This window comes from Lepidochelys kempii, chromosome 2, assembly GCF_965140285.1.
Source record: "Lepidochelys kempii isolate rLepKem1 chromosome 2, rLepKem1.hap1, whole genome shotgun sequence".
Lineage (NCBI taxonomy): Eukaryota > Metazoa > Chordata > Testudines > Cheloniidae > Lepidochelys > Lepidochelys kempii.
Genome location: NC_136381.1, coordinates 203529874 through 203552537, shown reverse-complemented (window position 1 = coordinate 203552537; position 22664 = coordinate 203529874).

The following is a 22664-nucleotide window of genomic DNA, read 5'->3' as shown; positions in this document are numbered from 1 at the left end:
CCTGCTTCTATGGTGTCATGCTGCCTGTGTAGTGAAATAGTGTGACAGTGTGTGAAGGAGAGCTTCCTGCAAACATTTCCCTGGATGGAATCAGAAAGGAGCTCTTGCCTTGGAAACATATGTGTGTCTAATAGAAGGAGGCAAATTCTCCGCTGGTGTAATAGGTGCAGCTCCCTTGACTGCAGTGGAGTTTCACCCACTTATGTCAGCAGAGAATTTAGCCCAGAGCACACAATAAGCATGTCAAAGCATGTGGTATCTGACAAGATAAAAGGAACAGTCAAAATAACAATACATGTAGGGCCAAATGTTCATGCAATTATGTTACTGACTTAACTCTCTAAGACAGAAGCTGGCACTACAAGGATGTTATTTACTGGAGAGTAATGACGTACACACCTTGAAAGGTCTGCATGGTTTCTTTGGTGCTTTATTCGGTGCTTACTAGAAGGGGATTTTTGAAAATTTGCTTCAATCAGACCTCATGTAGAAGAGTCTGTTACTGCATATTTAGATCATGTCTGCAGCATGGTTATCTTTTTTTCTTGTGGGATTCTCAGCTATAGGTGATATTATTGTGATGGCTGCATTTCAAAGTCCTCACCTGCTCTGTCATCTTTGAATTTATGTTACACTTCATGGTATCAGCTCTAACGATCTCATTCTCTCGCTCTCTCTTTCCTTTACACCTCTACTCACTTCCTGACACTTGACACAATAAAACACTTTTTCATTTAGAAACTGTATTTAACCCCTTTTCACCAACAGCCTAGCACTCAAAGGAAAGAAAAGTAAATCTCTGGGACAACAGAACTTTGAGGACTTTTTAAATGTTACAGTTAAGTAAAGATACTACATTTGAATGTTTTATTTAAAGAATCAATAGCTATAAGCAAATGTATTACCTGGATGTTCCATATTTACAAATTCAAGAATGAAATGTGAGCTCCAACCAATTATCTTCTCTTTGTCAATCTCTTATAATCGAAGTTCATTTCCTGGCAGTTAAGACAGTAAAAGCAAACACCCACAGTACTGAAGACAAACTTAACCCTTGCATGCAGATTTTTTCTACTAATAGAAAAGACTTAATCTGCATGACTTGACAAGTTTTGTTAAATATTGGGTTTCATTTAAATTGATATTAAACTCCCATCATTAAAAAATCAGTCTGTATTTTGAAAACGACAGAGATACAGTATATATTTACTACATCCTATTGAGCAAGTATGTAGGGAGTTAGTAAAATGTTAATTATTGTCCCAGTAACTGTTGTTATCTCTCAGAGGACTGTGTATCTGGGCATTTGGTAATATTTCCTTCCCCTAAATGTGTGTAAACTGGAGCCCTTACTTATTTATTTAGCTTCTCTTTTGCTTAATGAATCATTCACAAACAAACTAGATGTTCTTTCTGAGTACTTGTGATTTGTAGGTATTTGCTAAATAGGTTGGATGATTAATTTTCAGCACATTTGTTATTTATGTGTTGTTTGCTTCAACTGTTTGCGAATTGTGGTTAGCTATTTGCAGTGCCACAGAAGCCCACAATTTAAGAAAAAATAAACAAACTGTGTCCAATCTCAAAAAAGATACCAATTTTTAAAAGATTTTTAGTGAAGGATATATGTTCTTATTGTATCCAACTTGGTTCACTCATCCCTATTCTTAACTATTCCACATGTCTATTTGTTTCAGTATCTCCAACCAGCAAAGCACCTTAAATAATGGTGGGGCATCTTAAACATGTAAATACAAAGGGGTATCTTAAAGACGGGGCAATTCTTCAGCTGGTATAAATTGTCGCTTCTCTATTGAATGAATGGACTTAGGACAATTTACACCAGTTGAGGATCTGACCCCCAGTTATGGTCAATGCAGTTACACTGATTTACACCAGTTGAAGATCTGGCCCACAAAATCAGCTAAGAGTCTAGAAATTTTTCTGAATTTCCTTCCTTTGTTGGGTGAAGTCAAACACTCAGACTCAAATTTTCAAAAGTGACCATGCTTTTGGATGCCTCAGATTCTGAGTGCTCATCTTGAGACATTTTAGGTCGCTGGAGTTGCTCAGTTCTTCTGGAAATCAAATCCATGGTGTTTCAAGCACTCAGAATCTGAGGCATCCACAATCAGTGGCCACTTTTGAAAATTCAGCCCTACGGCTTGATTCTCCAATGTGCTTTCTCTCAAATATAGTCGGTAGCTTACATCCTGAAGAAGGGTGATCTCATGGTTATGCACTGGACTGGGACTCAGAAGACCTGGGTCTACTTGCCAGCTATGCCACAGACTTCTGTGTGACCTCAGGCAATCCATTAATATCTTTGTGGCTCTCTTCCCATTCTGTAAAATAATACTTAGCTTGTCTATAGTGTAAAATGAGGATAACATTACTTCTTTTGTCTGTTTTTTCTATTTAGATAATAAACAGTTTGGTGAAAGGGCTGTGCACATATATAACCTTCCTAGACCAACGTGACCCCAATCTCAGTGCTACTGTAATGCAAATAATGCAATAAAATATATCCAAGGCACTAGAATTTTTTCCTGGACTGAAGGCTGCCAATACATTTTTAATAGATTCTACAGATTCAGCCATGGTTTACAACAGTTTGCCTCAAAGTTGTTCATGAGGTGAGATATTAAAGAAATGTTATGAACTTACCAAATATATAGACATTAGTGAAGGCTGTAACCTGATGCAACCTTAATAGCAATGTTGCTCCACTCACTGCTATAGCAATATTGCTTCCTTTAATAATAGCTATTTTTCTGAATGTAATGAATTACGAACCTTACATACTGTAACCATACCATATAGCATACTGTAAAATTCTTCCTATGTTAACTTTCTCTTATGTAAACAATTAAGCCTCTCTTTCAACAATAATCCATAAAACTCATTTCCTGGCACTCTTTTCATATAGTTCGCTTCCCTTGCTTGTTCAGTGATTCATAATCATTGAAGTACAAGGCTGACGGACTGCAGGTGTCATAGGGTAAGGAAAAGGGATACATTGACCCTTGCATAGAACCTGGTAATCATTCATCACTGCTTCCTCTTGAGCTTGGTGCAGCCTCCAGTGAGCACTACTCCAGCTCTAATAGGCAAGCAACTGTTCTCTTGTGTGAAAATCAATAATGTCTCACATGGGTGTTCGCTATGCCTGGAAAGTAGGAAATGAGCCCTCTAATTTACATCGAGATGTAACTATTAAATGCTACAGAAGGAAACCCTCACTTGTCAAAGCTACAGGAACTCAGTCCTTTGAAATGATCATTTCCTTTTGCTAGTTCCTGCTTGTCTTATATCCATACGCAGGGGCTGAATGAGTGACAAGACACTGCAATGTCCTTTGAACATGCACTTAGGAAAGTAGTAAGTAGTTCAGCTCTTGGGTTTTTTTTTCTTTTCAGTAGCCTACCTGATAAAAGCTTGTTACAAGCACAGTTATTATTTCTCCAGGTGTGTTCAACAAATCAAATCTGCTTGCATCTTGAAGTTTTCTCAAACTTCCCAAATGCATAATTGTAGCTGTATTATAAGAATGTGAGTGCTAAGGGCCAGGTCTGGTACTCCTCCACAGACCTATATGTCTGTGTACAACAGTATCCCCCGCCACAACAGGTACCAAGAGCAACAATAACAAAATCACTGTAAAGCAAAGAAATCAAGTGATGTTATAAATCTGTAGATTTAAGAGAACACCAGTTCACAACTGGATTGGTCCAGCAATAATGCAGATAATCAGTTTCAGTCCTGGAACTCTTTCATACATGGCCTTTCCCAAGGTCTGAGTCTCTACCTGGCCAAGATGAATTGGAACACTCCTTACTCAAAGACACAGAAATTCCTCCTTGATTACAGAAGATCAAGGTGTTGCATTCTGAACAGGAACAAAAAGGAAGGAATGACAAAATACTTGTTTGTAAATCAAGTTTTGATACAAATGTGGTGTGGGTGGGAACCCTTTAATTTGTCCTCTTTGTAACATTATAATTTTGTAAGCCATTACCAGCCTTGGGACAGATTCTCCTCTTACAGTGTTGTAAATCAGAAGAAACTACACTGAGGTCAGTAACATAACAATGGTGTAAAACTGGTGCAAGTGAGAAGAGAATCAAACCTATTGTATTTTGTACCAGTACCACTTCAAATACTTGGAGTCACACTGAGGATGTTAGGGAATGCGTGGGTAGTTTGGAGTGTAACAACAGTTCTTAGATAGATTGTCTAAATTTTTGTCATAATAATAGCTGCTGCTTCCTTTAAATTACCTAAGGACACACCCAGGAAATTACACTCTGTTGTGCTTTCATTAGATACTATCAGTTGTAAGCTTTAAAGAAACTATGTTGAAAATAAGTTACGCACATGCAATTGACTGGTTTTTTTAATGTGCATTCACAGATTCCGAACTTGTAACTTCACCGGTTGCTAATTAGTTTCTAGGTGCAATTCAAGGTGTTGGCATTAATTATAAAGCTCTACTGGTTTGGATCTTTAGCTACCTGAAAGTCTGTGCCTCCCCTCCAGGAATTCCCCAGAAATTGAGATTAGCTGAGTTAGCAGTCCCCTAGTTTTAATCATGAAAGGGCTGCTGACAGGGCATTTTTAGGTAAAGGGTCTTTAAGTCTAGAACACCCTTTCAGCATTCCCCCTTGGTCTGACAGGGCTCAAGTCTGTTCACTTTGAGAGCATGCTGCAAAACCTGCCTGTTACCAGAACTATGGTGTGTGGTCATGCTAGTCAGGGCTGCCTCCTTATTTCAGTTGGTAAAACTAAAATATGATTCATTTGAGGAGGTCTGTGTTTTGCTTCTGTTGCCAAAGCTTGCAAACCTTAGCTACAAATCTGGCAGGCTTGCTAGTTTTATAATAGTCAGCCAGAATGGCTGAGCAGGCCCCTCTGAAAACCAGAGAACTCTGGATAAGAAAAAATCCTAAAGGGTATGAATTTCTCTTATTAGGGAAGTCCAAAGTCTAGATTGACTCTGTATTTCTCTTTATTTTCTCAGAGGAGCAGAAGCCAGGAGTTTATATCCTCTACTGCCTTAAAAAGTGCTTTTAAAAGACCAGTGGCAGAAGATTTAGTATAGAATCTCTCTTTGTGATAGTGACATCCCTGCAAGTTAGATAAATACAATACAGTTGATTCTTGAATTAAATTTCACATGAGAAGTGCAAGGTTAGAACCTGTGTAATCTGGGGCCCCTGTAGTAGCAGGGCATACTAAACTGCTGCAGTCAACTGGAGCTCTGATGTAATCATGGTGCCTTTTTGCAGCCCACTGGTCCATGTACAGGGCCCTCCTCAGTCATTACTGGAGATCTACAGGTGTGAACAATACAGTTTGGTAGCTGCAGATTTCTGATCCTAGAAAGTGTAGCTTCCACATGTGAAAAATAATGTGCTCTATTTTCAAAAATAGGAGCCTAAAATTAGGCTTCTAAGTCCACATTTAAGGACCAAAAGCGACCCATTATTGAGAAGAGCTGAACACACAACAATTCCTATTGAGTTACATAGAGCTGTTGGTTGCTCAGCACTTTTGAAAGTCAGACCACTTAGATGCCTAACCATGGATTTAGGAGCCTAACTTCATGCTTCTTCATGTTTTTGAAAATCTTGACCTGTGTCTTCATTTCTCCGTATCTAAAAACAATTTACCTTCAATTTCAGTAACAGGAATTAATTTTATCTGAGGGGTGGGCAGGAAAGACATGTTCTTTTCCTAACCAACTATGTAAGTCTAGATACACTATGTCCAGTTGTGTACACATACAAAGTAAATTTTCCCATCTTTATGTGCATGTACTTAATCCTCTTTGGTATGTCTTCACTGCCAGATAAATGTGCGTTTTTACAATGAGATAGTTATCTTGCTGTAAAATCCTAGCGCAGATGAGGAACTGTAGTTTTTACCTTAGAGGAGCAAGGCAAGGTAAACTCCAGGTAGAGGGTATAGTATTGACCTTGACTAGCTACTTTGAGGTAAAAACTGCCTGCGCCTTGTCTGCAACAGGATTTTACAGTGAGATAACTATAAAGGAATACCTTAGTCTGGTCAAGAAAGGCTATGTTTCCACCTTTGTTCTCTCCTTCACTTTCAGGAAGAGGAGTTTCTTTAATAACCAGGTCAGATATCAAAACAAGATAAAAGGTCACTCCTGCTTCTGCTATCTTTCCAGTGTCTCCTTTGCACGTTTGTTCTGTCTACTGCTAGAGGAGCTTTCCTTTCCTTTGGGGCTCTGTTAGTTGTTGTTGTGTTTCCCTGGTTTGGGGGAAATGCTATGTCAAGTTTTATTCCACTATGTTGTCAAGTTTCTGGGTGTAGGGGAGTTTTATTTTGCATGAGCTGATCATTTAAATAAGTCAATGTATCCAGAAGAGAAACTTCTTCTGGTGATTGTGTCCATGTTAATGTGCTTTAGAGGGCAAACACAGCTCTCTCCTTACTAGCCACAGAAGCTCCTGTGAAGGAGAACTGATTTGGTCTCAGTGCACAAAGGGAGGGCTGGATGTGATGGAGCCACATCAAGTAATGAAAATAACTACTTGGTGTAGACTTCCCTGTGTAGCAGCTAACAGGAGGAAGGGAACAGGTGGGCTGTGGAAAAGGTGGCAGTAGATCCTTCCATTCATTCCTTATGGTGAGTATGTGTTAAAGCCTGGGCATTGGACTGGAATAGTCTTTGAAAGAGCTTTGCTACAGCTTCTTCATGGGTTGTGGGAGAGGGTTCCTCTCCTCGGCCCATCCTGCACAGCTCCTCAGGACCTGGCCTACCTACTTACACCAATTGTTGAGTCAATTTTCTCCTATATGGTTTTATATATCACAATGAGGTGGAGGTGAGGCTATTTTTTCTTTTCCATATTCTAGGTTTCATTATACACGTTTGGAAATATTAGGCGTTCAGGCATCTTGCCCTTCTATAACATCTTGGTGAAAAACAGTAAAGAAGGGCAAGTAAGACTGTTTAAAGGAGACTTCAACTACTTTCTTTTTGGTTTTGAAACAGCTCCATTCACCTGACATAATTCAAAAATGGTAACCCCTGTGTGAAAACTAAACGGGCCAACATTAATCCCTGGTAGAATTCCATACTCAGTGGGTCTTTATTACCCTCAGACAAACACAATTACCTAATCTTGAAATCATGGGTGACCTATTTTTATTAATGTACCACCCCCTGAATTATTGCTGTAGATAATGTGGTTTGTGTTGCCAACAAATGTACCACATTGTGTCTCAGGGAAGCCTGTGTTTGGATAGTAAATTGCAAAATTCTTACATACCTGGTACCTGCCTCCCATGTTGTGCTAGTGGACACACACTTCATCTTTTATGTCCCATGGAGAAGGAAGGACTACTTCTTCAAAACTACACATATCTATCTTTAATGTAGTTCTTAACACCCTTGTTTCTTTTAGAGCCACTCTCAAGTGGTGCACAGCCCAGGGTACAGGTATACTGGATTATCTTGTGTGAATCAGAGGCTGTGCTCTGTGTGTAGCCCATGGGCTCTTCCTCATCATTGCCGAGACCAGGACAAAACTTACGAACTGAGCTCAATGTAAATCCCATTTGCAAACAGGTGATATCCTATGATCCGATTCTGTGTGTGTACAATTATCTTAGAGATTACTATTATTTCTGTGTATTACTGTAGCACCTTTGGGCCTCTTCCCACTGGGGCACACCGTTTCTGGGTCAGAAAAACTGGTCCATGTCCCCTCCTTCTATTTGACTGCCATTTCTGGCATGTCATGAGAATATGCATGAGGCTTGGACTTATTGCTTTTTTATTTCTATAGCCACTTGACTTGTTTTTGTTTTAAATTCTCTACAAACCATAATCAGTCACAGAACATTTATGTAACAATGAATAAAAAAAGGTATGTACAGTAGTTCATAGTGGTTCATGCATGATGGGATTCATTTATTTCATGCTCTAAAAATTCCATATTAATAACTAAAAACGTTTCCCCTTTTCAGCTATTTTAGTTACATAATAGACATTTTCTTTCTTTAAATATTGCTTTAAATCCACCTTCCTTTACAAACTGTTTTCTTTTTCAAGAAACAAAACAACTGCACCTGGAATAATTTTTTATCAAAAGCAATTAAGAAAACATGCTGAAGAAAAGGAGGAAAACATGCTGTAACTGTGGAGCTGGAGTGACACCTTTACAAGTATTATATGCTATCCCCAATTGTATGCAATGTATCTCTTTCAAAAGGGAGGAATCAAATTAATCCAGGCTAAATGCTGGTGTTTTAGTGATGGGCGAACCTCTTGGACCTTGGAGATTCTGTCCAGTTTGAATAAGCCCCTGAAAGTGATGATGTTTCTCTGAACTGTTTGGGTATGTCTACACAGCATTTTGGAGCCTGCGCAAGCAAGCCAACCAGCCTGAGTTGACAGATTCAGGCTAGTGAGGCTCGTGTTAGCACTCTGAGAGCACTGTATAGACACCACTTTGAAATTGGAGAGCAGGCTGGAACTTGGGTTCTGAAGCCTAGGGAGGGGGTGGGCTTCAGAGCCCCAGCTCCAGCCCAAGCACATGGAGAAGAAGGTTCATTTCAGTTGAGGAAAAAAATTATCTGTATTTAGTGAGCCTCAAACAGTGAGGGTGGTCTAGGGACTATGGCAGCTCTGGTGTCATTAACCCGCAAAAACATATTTCAAGACAATTGGAAAAGTAATCCTGGAACAACCTTATTTATTTGTCTTCACCACTGACAGGTTTTCAGCTGGTAGGGAGCTTGCAGCCGCCGGCAATGGCAGTCTAGGTGGATCTGCCCCCTACAACTGTAAACTGGTTTGTGGTCTTCCTAAAAACCCAGGGATTTATGGGTGTGGTTCTCTGAACCCTAAAGCCTAGCCCTGGGTGACTGTAAGGGACTGTGAATAATCTATGATCTCTAGTTAAAATCAGTGACACGCTTTCAACCTGGAGCATAAAAATGAAAACTAATCACTATCTCAGTATGAACATCTATATTTAAAGAATGAAAGCCATGGCGCTCTTTTTTTGCATTCCCATTTTTCTTCCCAGCTCCCCACCCACCTCATATTAGCTGTGCTTGCTTCTGTAGGCTTTGCAGGTCGAGAAAAAGCTGGCTCTGGGTAGGAGATCAGGCCATGCAAAATCTTTCTACAGGGGTCCCCGGGACTGTGAAGTCTGGTGCAGAATGCTTTTACTGCACAGCAACAGGCACGCAAGTCAGTTACTTCTGCTGCCTGAAGCCATGCGGTAGGCTATGCTGTAGTGCTTTTTAGGCTGATAGCAAATACCACAGAACCAAAATGGTTACACCTGATTAAATTATTCAAAATCTCTCGAGTTACGTCTCTTTTTACAGCTTTAAATTGACTCACCTGTTAACTTAGAGTGTTCAGATTCCTCTCAAATTTTATTGTACTTAAGCTATAGAGGCATCCAGAATGGAACAGTGAATTATGAAGCAGCACAGAGACTTACCATTTCTCATTAAAAAGCCTTTACCACAATTAGATAGCTCTCAGATGCATTCTTTTTATCTGTGTCACAGTTCAATTGCTATTTTTACTATTCAAATGTTTTGAGAATTGATTTTAATTTCTATTACCTTATCTCTGACATTTCCCCTGGGCTCCGGGGCTGCTGGGAGTAGGGCAGAGGCAGGCAGCAGGGGGAGAAAGTTAACTTAGCATGCAAGGCTGGCCCCAGAAATGCTCACTTTGTTCTCCCCATGGGGCAGCTTTCATCTTTTGGGGGAAGGAGCTCTTCTCTTCCCTGGAGGTGCTAGGGGACTGAGGCTCAGTTATGCTAACACCCCTTTGTGCTGCTGTGGCAGCATGAGGAAGCCTTAAAGAAGGCAGAAATACCCCCTTGAAAATTCTTCCTTTTAAAGAGAACTTCCCTGGTCAGTATAAAGCTGATGCAAGGACTCCTCCCTGCCCCAAGTGCAAGAACGGAGTAACTATGCATCAGGCTGTTGATCTTTCGAGGGAGGGACACATGTGCGTCTCTTCCCCAGCCACCCAATAACCATCTGTCTGTGTATAGGGGAATGCTTCTCCCTGCCCCTTCCCTCCCAGCTATCTAATTATAGCGCAGTACAAGTGTAGCTCCTTTCCTGTCCCTCCTTCCTTCCCCTGTCCACACATGTGAGGTGTTTGAAGCAATAGCAGCTTGTGATCTTCTGCATTCACACAACCTCAGCTGACTTCTCTGGTGCTTCTGGCTCATGACCCCAGCTCCTGCTGATGACAAACAGCCCAGTCCTGTTGCTCTTTAAGCCAATGGCAAAATTCCCATTACTTGTTAATGGTGCAGGATCAAGCGGCGGTGAGGGGCTCCTCCAAAATGAAATCAGATCAAGACTGGTCATTTATTCAGCTGGAACCTGACTTCTCTAAAAAGTGTGGTCAGAAATCCCAGCCACTCTAAGATGCTCACATTGGCAAGAGGTGACTGAGTGCACTCTTGTACACAGAAATAAAATTATATTCCTTTAGTAAATAGTTAAAGAAATAACATGTATTTATTCAAATACTCAAATAGTGAATATGTATCATGGATTTAATAGGCCAGTGTGAGAAGCTGGTCTGAGACCAAAATCTTCATTGTATTTGCAGACAGAAACAGACAGATGGAGAGATAGAGATCTATTATAATTATTCATTATTTGCTTTATACTACCAGTGTGCCAGTACTCCATAAACATGGAGTAGACGAGGTCCCTGCCCCCAGGAGTTTACAGTCTAATCAGCAGTAATTCTCCGAGTCCTCCTAATAATTGGGTGTGGGTGTATGTGGTGCAGATGGGCAGACAGCTACAGCACTGTTTCAGGAAACTTCTATTTTTCAGGGAAATAAAAAACGTAGGTTGCATAAATGATAAATAAACCATAGCTAAAAACTTGAGGCCTGATTCTCCCCATATAGGATGCAAGTAATTCCTGCAAATGTCAATGGGAGCTACTTGTGTCCTGTGGCAGGAGAACTGGCCTTCTAGTAATGCACAGTACAGGCCACAGAGCCTCTAGTAATAGAGTTTGGCTTTGCTTCTGCTGACCACAGTCTGCCTGTGTACATTTCCTCAGTCTGTCTTCAAGTAACCCTTTCCATCTAGAAAGGGAAGGGTCTAAGGAGCTGTAACAACTCAAGCAGAAGGAAATATGATATTTTGCTTTTTCGGTCAAGAGTCATGTAGATTTGGTTGACCATCAATCACTTTCTCTTGCACCAGACAGTTAAGTTTCACCTCAGTCACGTGACCCAAACTCTCTTAGCACAGTCAGACTTTTTAGAGCGTTACTGAAGTCCAGCCTCAGATTCCAATTTAAAATCTCCAGTGCACCTTTCTAGATGACCTGAATCTTAAGAGATACGTGTATAAAATGATTCCAGGTCATAGTAGTTCTTTATTTTACTTTAACATCAAGAACTAAGTTTGTAGTAAGTTCTTTACAGGTAGATTTTATAGTTAACTGAAGGTTTTTTAAAGACCACTTTCTCTTCAGGTAACTTGGAGTGTGCTGGTTTTCAGTTAAAGATGAAGCTAGCTTCTACCGTCAGCCTAGCTTTGACGCAGAAGTGCCCCTCAAATTTTGTTAAAACTAAATCTATCTCATCTGAAAATTCCCACTGTGGTATCAGATCACACAGAGAATTATTTTGGAAACTAATGCAAATTGCACAAGAAACTTAAGACACATGGTTTTAAAAAACAAGGAGTCATATTTCCAAGGTTAGGTGTACACATACAGACAGGCATTTACACTCTTACATGGGCATGTGTACGTTTCTGATTTACAGGCATACATCATGTATTGGCATGTATAAATGAGGCCACAAGCAGGGAGGGATAGCTCAGTGGTTTGAGCATTGGCCTACTAAACCCAGGGTTATGAGTTCAATCCTTGATGGGGCCATTTGGGGCAAAAATTGGGGATTGGTCCTGGTTTGAGAAGGCGGTTGGGCTAGATGCCCTCCTGAGGTCCCTTCCAACCCTGATATTCTATGGATCTTCAGTCTGACCCAGTAGGGTCATTCTCATGTAATAATGCAATTTGGGAGTTTCTAATCATCTGATACATGAAATGGTAAAAAAAAAAAAAAAGTTAGGAAATGTTTAAAGTGAAAACCTCCAATTTTTTAAAGGGGGAGAGGGATAGCCCAGTGGTTTGAGCATTGGCCTGCTTAAACCCAGGGTTGTGAGTTCAATCCTTGAGGGGGCCATTTAGGGATCTGGGCCAAAAATAATTGGGGGTTGGACTAGATAGCCTCCTGAGGTCCCCTCCAACCCTGATATTCTATGATTCTAAAATCAAAAACGTGGCCCAAGATGTTTTTCATTTCCTAGAAAGTTTCCTAATCCTTTCTTAGGGCTTTGTTTCTCAAATCTCTTGGCCTAGAAATTCCAGATTTGTTGTATTGGTCTCACTGTGCATTGATAACATAAGTACATAAGAATGGCCCTACTGGGTCAGACCAAGGGTCCACCTAGCCCAGTATTCTGTCTTCCGACAGTGGCCAGTGTCAGATGCCCCAGAGGGAATGAACAGAACAGGTAATCATCAAGTGATCCATCCCCTGTTGCTCAATCCCAGCTTCTGGCAAACAGAGGTTAGGGACACCATTCCTGCCTATGCTGTCAATAGCCATTTATAGACCTATCCTCCATGAATTTATCTAGTTTTTTTTTTAACCCTGTAATAGTCTTGGCCTTCACAACATCCTCTGGCAAGGAGTTCCACAGGTTGACTGTGTGTTGTGAGAAGAAATACTCCTTTATTTGTTTTAAACCTGCTGCCTGTTAATTTCATTTGGTGGCCTGTAGTTCTTGTGTTATGAGAAGTAGTAAACAACACTTCCTTATCTACTTTCTCTACACCAGTCATGATTTTATAGACCTCAATCATATCTCCCCTTAGCCATCTCTTTTCCAAGCTGAAAAGTCCCAGTCTTGTCTCCCCTCATACGGAAGCCGTTCCATACCCCTAATAATTTTTGCTGCCCTTTTCTGAAGCTTTTCCAATTCCAATATATCTTTTTCGAGATGGGTTGACCACATCTGCACAGTATTCAAGATGTGGGCATACCATGTATTTATATAGGGGCAACATGATATTTTCTGTCCTATTATCTATCTCTTTCTTAATTATTCCCAGCATTCTCTTCGCTTTTTTGACTGCCACTGCACATTGAGTGGATGTTTTCAGAGAACTATCCACAATGAGTCCAAGATCTCTTTCTTGAGTGGTAACAACTAATTTAGACCCCATCATCTTATATGTATAGTTGGGATTATGCTTTCCAATGTGCATTACTTTGCATTTATCAACATTAAATTTAATCTGCCATTTTGTTGCCCAGTCACCCAGTTTTGAGGGATTCTTTTGTAGCTCTTTGCCATGTGCCTGGATCTTAACTATCTTGAGTAATTGTGTATCATCTGCAAATTTTGCCACCTCACTGTTTACCCCCTTTTCCAGATCATTTATGAATATGTTGAATAGGACTGGTCCCTGGATAGACCCCTGGGAGACACCACTATTTACCTCTTTTCATTCTGAAAACTGACCAGTTAAACCTACCCTTTGTTTCCTATCTTTTAACCAGTTACCAATCCATGAGAGCACCTTCCCTCTTATCCTGTGGCAACTTACTTTGCGTAAGAGCCTTTGATGAGGGACCTTGTTAAAGGCTTTCTGAATATCTAAGTACACTATATCCACTGGATCCCCTTGGTCCACATGCTTGTTGACCCCCTCAAAGAATTTTAGTAGATTGGTGAGGCATGATTTCCCTTTACTTGCTTGTTGACTCTTCCTCTACAAATTATGTTCATCTATATGTCTGACAATATTGTTCTTTATTATAGTTTCAACAATTTTGCCTAGTACTGAAGTCAGGCCTTTGGTTTGATGCCTTTAGTTAGTTTAGGAAAGATTGGAGTCACTTATTACATGCTGTTTTCTGGAACATTTTAACTCCTACATAGTCCCATGCAAGTATTAAAATCCCTGGATGGTCCACTGACTGCAGATCATGGTCCTTGGCATCTGTCTAATGCCTACATTGGAGAAGTCTCTGTACATGTTGGAAGTGCAGAAGGGGAGGTCAGCTGTATTCAGACTGGGGAAGAAGAGGAAACAAGACAGCATATGAAGACTTGTTTGGTAGAAATGAAGGGACAGTGCGGCATGGAACTATGTGGGCATGGCTGCAGAGTTTCCAAGAATTGGGGTGGAGCTTCTCAAATCTGTGTTGAGTGAGCTGCATAGTGAATGGTGTAGCAAGGGCAGTAAAGGCATGATGAGAAGCCAGTTGCGTAGGCCACTGATCTGAGATATATGAGACCCAGGTTGAAGTTTCTGCTCTGCCTGATTCAGATCAGGGACTTGAATGTGTTTTTCCCACATCCCAATTTTGTAAGGTCTGTGTCATTCTAATGTGGAACAGAAACAAACATCTGAGCACCAACATCTTTGACAAAATGGAATTATTGTTGTCCAGCCAACCCACCTTTTCAGCTCCTTATGGCCAGATGCAAGGTTTATTAGCCAGGCATTGCCTGATGTGCAGATTATTAGCCTTGTCTGGATCCTATCACAGAGCAATTCCTGACAAATGATTTAATAAATCTAAGGCTATTTGAACACCAAAACAAATTTGCTAAACTAAGGATAAAAATATGTATTGGGACCTCATATGGCATGATATGTAGATGATGTTGGGGAGTACACTTGTTTCTCGATTTTGTTTGTACGTGGACATATATTGAGGCAGAGTGAAAGCTGATTGGTCTACTTCAATATTTCAAACTTTTTTAAAAAAAGTTATTTAACTCTAAATTTCTTTTTTATGTTAAACTGCAAGTTACTTTTAAGACATTTTTCTCTGAAGCTACTGAAGTCTTTAAATTTCTCTCAGAACTAATGGATTTTTATCTTGTATTTACAGGTATGAGAAATTTGTTTTCTCTGTCTTTCAGTGAAATGTAGGTGTCAATGAAGAGCTGGTTGTACTGACAGATACATTGTTTCACTTTTAGTTCTGGATTTCTCATTCTTTTCCTTCCAAGTGCCCAGTAACTTAATTTGTACAAAATATAAATAGTAAGTCGAGTTGCACAAACTCAAAAACATGTATTTGCCATCTATTAATAGCATGCTTCCTTTCTGGTAACACAGGAAATCTCACACAAACAAGTGCACTGATAACTGCGATAAACAAGTTGATGTAGTGCTTATTTTACTGCTTTCAGACTTTAAGACTGCAAAATAAATCTCTGTTAAGGTGAAGGAAGAAGAAAATAGAAAAGTAGGAAATATACCATTCAGAGAAGGCACATTCTAGCTAATCAACACTGTAGATAAGAATAAAAATTCAAGCCAAAATATTTAAACCTCAACATGTAAACTTTAGGCATTAAATCCATATTTACAAACATTTAATGGGATGACTTTCTGAGGTGCAAAAAGTCACTTTTTTTTTTCAAAATCCTAAGGCAACATCAACAAGAGATCTCAAACACTCCAAAGATGTTCAAGGATGTTCAGTTGCAAGATGTTGGTTTAATGGAGCTGCAAAATTTGGATCCAGATTTGGGTTTGGATTCTGATCTGTTCAATTCTGTTCCCCACACCTGCAAAGTTTGGCGGTGTTTGTGTTTCAGGTTTTGGTTTAGACATACCTCTAACATTAATGAGTGAGAATTCCCTTCCCAGGGTCATAACTATATCTAACATCTACATGGAGCTTCTCTATAACCATTGCCTTCCCATGACATTCTTCAGTGTCCTCTTTGTCATCCACTTTTCCATATGCCTGGTACAGGGTGAGCGGTTTTTTTTCTCTGACTGGTTTCCTCAGGTTTCTGGCTAAGGGCTTGTCTATATGGGAAGTTAGTGTGCAGCAAGCAAGGATGTGAATTTATAACGCACTAGCTACTACATTAGCTAATCCCCCAAGTGGACACTCTTATTGTGTACTAAGGGTATGTCTACACTACGAAATTAGGTCAAATTTATAGAAGTCGGTTTTTTAGAAATCAGTTTTATATATTCGAGTGTGTGTGTCCCCACAGAAAATGCTCTATGTGCATTAAGTGCATTAACTCGGCGGAGTGCTTCCACAGTACCGAGGCTAGAGTCGACTTCTGGAGCGTTGCACTGTGGGTAGCTATCCCACAGTTCCTGCAGTCTCCGCCGCCCATTGGAATTCTGGGTTGAGATCCCAATACCTGATGGGGCTAAAACATTGTCGTGGGTGGTTCTGGGTACATGTCGTCAGGCCCCCCTTCCCTCCCTCCCTCCGTGAAAGCAAGGGCAGACAATCGTTTTGCGCCTTTTTTCCTGAGTTACCCGAGAAGATGCCATACCACGGCAAGCATGGAGCCCGCTCAGCTCACTGTCACCGTATGTCTCCTGGGTGCTTGCAGACGTGGTACTGCATTGCTACACAGCAGCAGCAACCCCTTGCCTTGTGGCAGCAGACGGTACAGTAGGACTGGTAGCCGTCATCGTCATGTCCGAGGTGCTCCTGGTCGCCTCTGTGAGGTCGACCAGGAGCGCCTGGGCAGACATGGGCATAGGGACTGAATTTGGAGTGACTTGATCAGGTCATTCTCTTTAGTCCTGCAGCCAGTCCTATTGAACCATCTTATGGTGAGCAGGCAGGTGATACGGATTACTAGCAGTCCTATTGTACCATCTTCTGCCGAGCAGCCATGAGATGTGGATGGCATGCAGTCCTTCTGCACTGTCTGCTGCCAGCCAAAGATGTAAAAGATAGATGGAGTGTATCAAAACAAGAAATAGACCAGATTTGTTTTGTACTCATTTGAAAACCCCCTCCGCCCCCCGTCTAGGGGACTCATTCCTCTAGGTCACACTGCAGTCACTCACAGAGAAGGCGCAGCGAGGTAAATCTAGCCATGTATCAATCAGAGGCCAGACCAACCTGCTTGTTCCAATAAGAACAATAACTTAGGTGCACCATTTCTTGTTGGAACCCTCCGTGAAGTCCTGCCTGAAATACTCCTTGATGTAAAGCTACCCCCTTTGTTGATTTTAACTCCCTGTAAGCCAACCCTGTAAGCCATGTCGTCAGTCGCCCCTCCCTGCGTCAGAGCAACGGCAGACAATCGTGCATCTGAGTTGAGAGTGCTGTCAAGAGCAGTCACAATGGAGCACTCTGGGATAGCTCCTGGAGGCCAATACCATCGAATTGTGTCCACAGTACCCCAAATTCGACCCGGCAAGGCCGATTTAAGTGCTAATCCACTTGTCAAGGGTGGAGTAAGGAAATCGATTTTAAGAGCCCTTTAAGTCGAAATAAAGGGCTTCATCATGTGGACGGGTGCAGATTTACATCGATTTAACGCTGCTAAATTCAACCTAAAGTCCTAGTGTAGACCAGGCTAAGGCTACGTCTACTCTTGAAGCTAGGGGAAACCGGACCTGTTTGTATTTGGGGTGGCTAAACCATGCTGCCGTTGCCACTGCCCAGGCTACCGTGGTTATGCTACTATTTTTTGTGTGCAGCTCAATTAGAACTAGCACAAGTCTGTCTACTCAAGCTAGGAATCAACCCCCCAGCTCCAAGTGTAGACCTAGCTTAAAAGTGCCTGGGGCAATTTTGCTTAGTATACCTGAAAGTGTATAAGAAAGGGTGCATAAGAAAAAAGAAAAAACATCAACTGAAAAATGAAAATAGAAGGTTTGGAAAAATGTGTGTTTTTTTCTTTAAATAAAAGGCTGTTTTTACAATTAAAAAATTTCATTCAAAAATGTTCACCCAGCTCTATTTCTAATATTTTTATTGCAAGGACTTTTGGAGTAGTGATAAGCTAACTCCTTTAATCTAAGTATAAAGCCACACAAATACCAAAACTTGTCTTGAATATGCAAATACAGAGAGACTGGAAAAAAAGCATACATTTTATATACACTGCTTCTATACATTATGAATGTTGTACAACAGTGCCTGCCTAGATTTTGCAGTGTGTTTTCCTACCCATAATATATAGTATTTTGCTAATTTTAGGAACCCCATATATAATTCAGTTGGAGAGGTTCACAAAACCTTTAACTCCATGACAATTTTTCTCATCTCTGCTTCCAGAGGTCTTGGAAGAAATAAGTGTTGTTTCTGTCTTTTAGGTTGTATTGTGTGGTTAGTTAACTTCCCTTGACATTTCTTCTCCTACTGACCAGCAAGCCTTTATACATTTTTCTTTTGAGTTTTACAGGATCACCTGTTTTGGGGTTATCTGATGAGCAACTTGGATCTACACCTGCTCCCAGTACTGAAGGCCAGGTAGAAGGAAAGAGAGAGAGGCATTCTCCTCCTCTCGCTGCAGTTAAAAAATGGCAGAACAAAGGGAGCTGCTTCCTGTAGCATTGCCTGATAGTAGTCAAGAATTGCATGTTTTTTTTTTCTCATTTCTGGATTCTTGGGAATGAGAGGGGAGGCTTGGACCAAGGGCAAAAACTCACAACTGTCCCATCCAAATCTGGGCTGTTGGAATGTACATTATGATGAGAGACTTAGGGCTTATTTGCTTGGGACGTTAGAGCGCAGGAAGCTAGGGTGGAATATACAGCCATTTAATTGTCATTTAATTTTTTTGTTACCTGCTCTATCCCTAATTAAATTGATCCACATAAACTGGGGAGGGGGACATCTGAACAATTGTCTATCTAAAAATTCTTAATCACTAAGGCCTCTTCAGGTTGTTCAGCTGTGCAGTTATATTACTTCAATTAATTCTAAAGATACTACTGAATTAGATGTCCTGAGAACCATCTGGAAATGAGATCTAGGTACACAACACCTGAAATCTGGTACAATATATATTCTATTTTTAAAAACATTCCTGTTCATTTATATGTATGATTATTCCCATGGAAAAGAATATTCATGATATTATCAAAGAAAATGACTCCTCTGAGCGTCTTCCACGGTAATGAAGATAATCCTAGCAAAGTACCATTTCTATGCTGATCTACTTCTGCTCCAGACCTATCCCCTGTCCAGACTAAAATGCCAGATACCTCTGACATCTCCTAGTGGATGTCTAGCTCTCAGCTCAGGTTCAACATAGCTGAAACACAGCTCTTAATTCGTCCCCCTAGCCACAAACCCTTCCCCTTACTTCCTGTCTCGATCACTGTGAACAACATTTTGCCAGTTACTCAGGACCATAACCTGGGCATTGTCTTCAAATTGGACTATTTTGTAGGTCCTCATGTCCAAACTGTGTCTAAATCTTGCCAATTCTTTCTGCGTAGCATCTAAACAGACTTTCCATCTAAACATCCATACACCTAAAACACTTGTTCAGGCTCTCATTATATTGTGTCTCAATTATTGCAATACCCTTTTCTCTGGCCTTGACAAATGCATTCCTGACCCACTCATTTCCCTTCAAAATGCTGCTGCAAAGATAATTTCCTTGCCCATGACTTTGACCATTTTACCCTTCTCTTTGCATCCCTTCATTGGCTCCCTTTTCACTATCGTATCAAACGTAAGCTGCTCGGCTTCAGTTTCAAGGCCCTTTGTGACCTGTCTCTACTCTACCTATCACCTTTCATTCACTACTGAGATGTTATCTCCTGCCTCCCATCTGCTACTAATGCCAGCCTCCATCACCCACTTGTTCAACTTTCAGACAAGCACCTTCATGCTCCTCATGTTTGGGAGGAGCTGCCCATAAACATCCACAAAGCAGTTCATTACCTTCCTTCAAATCCCGGCTCAAAACTCTCGTTTGCTGTGCTGTCTGTAAAAAACTTGACAAGGATTAGACTGCAGGTGCACTGATACCATTGCCTATCATGCTGGCCAGTATTGTCCTATGTCAGTCTGTCTGCATCCATCTGTTGTCTCTTGCCATATACTTTAGATGGTAAGCTCTTTGGGGAAGAGACCATCTTTTTGTCCTTTGTTTGTACAGTGCCGAGCACAATGCAGTGCTGGTTCATGACTAGGACTCCTAAACACTACGATAACACACATTATTATTAATACTCAAGTAGAAATCATCTTATATATCTATGTGTCAGTTATGTCAGATACACCAAGCCCACAGTAATGGAAATAGCTTTCATAATATTGGACATATTAGATTCTTTCACAATATGTTGTCTAATTTACTTGAATGATCTGAATAGCAGTAAAACTCATATATACCTGACCTAGGATTTTCTGCTCCTTTTCTTTAAAATGTGTGCGTGTACACACAGACATCGTTATTTGTTTTACAGTAGCAGCTAGAGGCTTGAACTCAGATCAGGGCCCCATTGTTCTAGGACAAGTACATATATGTGATGAGAGACAGTCCCTTTTCCAAAGAATTTACAGTTTAAATAGAAGAAACACAAATGGTAGGAGAAAGGAAGTATTATTCCCATATTAAAGATAGAGAAATGAGTCACAGAGAGATTAAATGACTTGCCTAAGGTCACATGGAAGTCCATGGTACATCCAGGAATTGAACTCAGACTTCCTGAGTCCCACATCAATGTCTTGACCTCTGTGTATTATATATATATACACACACACACAGGTAGTTTACATACCCTAGTGATCTAAAAAAACACAAATAGGAAATATTAAAAAACAAAACAAAATACATACCACCAATTTGAAAAGACAACAAACCTATTCAACAATCTTTGGTCACTGAGCAATGACGAATCAAATATGATTTGTAATGTGTTCTAGACAGACAGTAAAAATATTCAGCTCAGTCAGGGGTGCAGTTAGAAAAGTCTTAGGATGGACAAATTTCTCACCAAAAATTAAAGTTCTTTTCAAAGTTGTGAGCATGTTGTTTTTTCCTCTCTTCCCGAGGCACTCCCTCCCCATGCCCTAGCTAGTCAGAAAGTGCAAAGAACAGAGATGTGGGAATAATGAATTACTCTATTCATTTATTATTTTTGATGAATAGTAAATTATTCTAACAACATTTACTATTCTATTCATTTATTACTTGAGAATAATTAGCAGGGAATAGCTGATAAAAAGTTTCTCCAAAATTAGACTTTAATGGTTTTATTGTGTTTATCTTCACCTGTGTGGAAATCTCTGCAGCTCTCCCTTCTTAGATGTTCCCATCTCCTCCTCCACTCAGATATGCATCCACCTCTCTCCGGCTGTCCATTGTCCCTGTCTTAATTAGACATGCCAAATCTCCTCACATTCAGACACATCCCCTTCCCTCTCAAAGATCCAGCCACACACCTTCACTTAGATCACGCCCACTATCACATCTATTTCCTCCCTACCCTTCTGGGCAAATGAGTAGAGAGGGAAGATGAGTAAACAGCATTTGAATGAGGGAAAGAGTACTTGTCTGAGTGAGAGGATAGAAGCATCAAAGAGAAGGTAAGTCTATATAAAGTGAGAGGAAAGGCTACATCTGAATGAGAGGAGGTGAATGTAGGGAAAAATACATGTCTAAGTAAGGGAAGGTCTAGGGAAATAAAGGGAAGATGCATGTCTAGGCAGGTGGGTATATCCAGGTGAGATGCTGAAATCAGTATGCCTCCATGAAGGCAAATAAGTCCATCCACATACAGTTGTTTTCATTGAAGTTGTGCCCACTTATGCCAGCACTTAGTTTGGGCCATAATCATTGCCATAATTGATTTTGCTTTGCCTATGGATCCCAGGATCTTTCTGCTGGGCCTGTTTCCCAGTATTTCATTCCCACCAATTTGAAGGAAAAGGTGTGCATGTAATTCCAGAGTAAAAATTCCAGAAAAATTCCGGCTTGTTATCAGGGCTGCAGGAGTAGTACTTGTAGCCTGTTTTGTCTTCCTTTTGAGTTGCTATACTTATGCCTGTGAGAGGGTTTCCAGCATGCTGTTGCCCATCCAAGCCAAACATGGCCAATGTCCGTGTCCCATGTGCTTTTCGTATGCCATTTGCTTTGCCTTTTTATATCAACTCCATTATCTTGGTATCTAGAGACAAGGTAATCTGAAGCAAAATCAGTGTTCTGCAGAACGAGTAGGGTTTCAGTGAATTATCTGAAATATTATACTATGACAAAGTATCCCACATTACATATACCAGAACTGTCATGTCACAGTATGGCAAACATCATGTAGCACCTGTACTAGACCCCCTTCATAAAGTTTGCCTTACTGTCACTAAGGCTCTTCACCAAGACTTTAAAAATGTAATTATTATTGATACATCTGTTTCAGATGGGGCTGACTCCCCCTAGGGGATGATGACCAGTCTGTTTTAATTTAATTCAGTCTTTGGATCCAATATCCCATGCTTCCAAGCCAGTTGGGTCTGGGTAGCATCCGGTCATTGTTTCTAGTTCTGGGCCTTTAAAGTACACTCCATGGTGCAGACTCCTCATCTAGCACCTCCTGTCCATGTCCATGCCTTCTTGTGATTCCTTAGATTCAGTCCATGTGTCACTCCTGCCCTCTGCCCTTCCTGCAAGCCTGCTGCTGTCTGGCAGTGGTCGGCTATTGAGAGTGAGGAAAAGAGCTGGAGCAAATCTTGACCTTAAATAAGGTTTCTGTCCCCTCTGTCATGTGCCCAACTGATGAGTTTCAGAGCTTCAGCCTGGGGTTAGCTGGAAAGTCCCAGCTCCACTGAGTTCATGCTGGAAAACACCAATTTTCTTCA